The sequence below is a fragment of the Jaculus jaculus genome, chromosome X (genome assembly GCF_020740685.1).
Source record: "Jaculus jaculus isolate mJacJac1 chromosome X, mJacJac1.mat.Y.cur, whole genome shotgun sequence".
Taxonomy (NCBI): Eukaryota; Metazoa; Chordata; class Mammalia; order Rodentia; family Dipodidae; genus Jaculus; species Jaculus jaculus.
In genome coordinates, this window is record NC_059125.1 from 140,286,993 (window position 1) to 140,289,531 (window position 2,539).

Here is a 2,539-nt window from a genome sequence, read left to right on the forward strand (position 1 = left end):
AGAAAAATCAGACAATTGCTGGTGGACTATGAAGGCATCTCTGCATTGATTGATTCCTATGGTGGACAGCATCTGAAGGGGTGTACATGGACTGTGAACATGAACACAACATGTGCATGTCTGTGCACACATATATATATTCTACACACAATTCTCATCAAATACATGTACTACACACACACATGCACACACATACAGAGAGAGAGAGAGAGAAGAGAAAGAGTCAAATACCTGTTCCATGCACAACCAGTGGCAACAAAGAAGACATCCTTCCTTTGAGCCAACTGTCAGACACCTTTTGTGTTTGAATTGGCACACCTGATTCAAATGTCATAGGAAGGCTGAGATAAAAATCCAAGATTTGAGTTGAGCATGGTGGCACACGTCTTTAATCCCAGCACTTTGGAGGCAGAGGTGGGAAGATCACTGAGAGTGAGACTAGACAGTTAATTCCAGGTCAGCCTGGACCACAGTGAGACCCTACCTCGAAAAACCAAAAAGAAACAAACAAACAAAAATCCAAGATTCTGAACTGCCGTTCATAAGACTCCAAATCTAATGCTCCTGTCATAAATGCTGACTAACACAAGTTTTGATTTATACTGGTCAATTATTAGCAAATGATTTGTAGGACTTGAACAATGCAGCGCAAGCTATGACAGTTTGAAGCACAACCTGGCCAGCAGGCAGAAGCGGGGAGTATTTAGTCCGTACTGGACCCTAGGGCAATTCAGAATACCAAACCAAGAGCAAGGACCAGTGAATATAGTGAAGAGTGGTCGTTATCCTGCTTGCATTGCCAAGTTATTCCTCAGTCACCAAAGACAGGATTAACAAACCCCATGCCCACATTTAGGTGCTTATGTTAAGAGTATGAAAAAAACATGTAATATAAGTGTTTTTAAAAGATCATTAGTCTCCTAATATGAGGTCCTAGAGAAAGAAGTTCAGGCTTCCAAGTAGGTAGAGAGAAAGTTTACAGGCTTAGCCTTCATATCTATTATGGCAAGAAGATGGGAGAAATGTTTACAGACACAGGATATACTCATAAACCACCACCGTAGAGTGATTACCAGCTGCCCAAAGAGTCCCTCAACTTTTGAACATTTTCATGCAGTCAAGCTCTCTGCTAAAGACAGTAACTATACTACCCAGCATGGCAAACACAATTTTGAAGGCTTGATTAAGATAGACATCTTGTGCTCACATAGGCAGCACATATACTAAAATTGGAACGACACAGAGAAGATTAGCATGGACCCTGAGAAAGGATGACATGCAAATTCGTGAAGCATACCATATTTTTTTTAAAAAGATAGGCATCTTAAGATGGAGACATTATCATGGATTATTTATATTGTGAAATGGGATCATAAGGTCCTTAAATGAGTTTGAAGAAGGCAGAGGAGTCAGAACACAGATGTGGCATCAAACATGCATCCATGCCTCTGAGCTTGGAGGACAGTCGCAAGTGGAAACAGATGAGAAAATACTAAATTCCATAGAATTTCTGAAGCAAATATCGGTATTCAGACACTTTTCTTTTTGTCTAGATGGCAAGGATAACTATTTTGGTCTATCCAACTTCAAAGATACATGGCAAGTTGATGTTGCTTTAAGTTAAGGAATTTACAGCTATAAGATAAATCAAACATGAGAAGAGTATAGATAGAAAAAATAAGGGAAGTACTCTCTGCAAACATCTTCTAAGAAGGCCTTGCATCCTGCCTCTGACCTTCAGGCATGGTTGTATGAGAGACTTGGTGCTTATTCAAAGAGTATTTCCAAATCTCTATCTGCAGTGGAACTATCGAAGGGCAGAGAGTACAAGTTGAAGAAGCTCACGGGGTATATAAAAAGAATTCCAAATCGTTTTTATACAAGAATTCAAAGACGATTGTATTATTTCAGCATTCTTCCTTCTATCCCTTTTTTATTAGCTTGCACCTCCAAATCTGAACTTTCTGTGGTTGTGAATGCTAATTGATTCTTTTTTTTTTTTTTTTTGCTGCTATTGTGTACACACATTTCAGTTTCAGCTTTCTGGTAACTGCAATATCAGCTGTGAAAATTGGGATGGCATGTATTTCTATTGTCTCTTCCGTCATTGTCTTTACCTTTGTGCATTGATACTATTTTCCTTCATGTATAACAATTATTTCATTGTACTTTTTAAGAACATATAGAGAAGATTTATTGTCTACTGAGACTTAAGGTTAACTTATAAAAAAATGAACAAATAGCAAACCATGAATAGAGGAAACATATAATTTATAATTTGTGTGTTCTAATTATTACTTGTGACAGATACTAAAAATGGCTTACGTTACCAGTGAAGTACCATGTATAGTTATGTAATTGTAAACACTTCTTTCATAAGAACACACAAATGGGCTAGGGATAAATCTCAGTGGTAGAGTGCTTCTCTAGTATACACATGCCCTTGATTAATCCCAAGTACCAGCAAAAGATGCAAAAGTGAGCACACTACAAGAGTTAAAAACCATTGTTAGCTGGGCGTGGTGGTGCATGCCTTTAA

General features: G+C 38.1%; 1 non-coding gene across 1 annotated transcript; it reads left to right on the plus strand.

Moving 5' to 3' along the window:
• The first annotated feature begins 1,199 nt into the window (after nt 1-1,199).
• On the plus strand, nt 1,200-1,306 carry LOC123456818. The gene has a single exon (XR_006634696.1). It is a non-coding gene; the product is annotated as a U6 spliceosomal RNA (small nuclear RNA).
• Nucleotides 1,307-2,539: the final 1,233 nt, after the last annotated feature.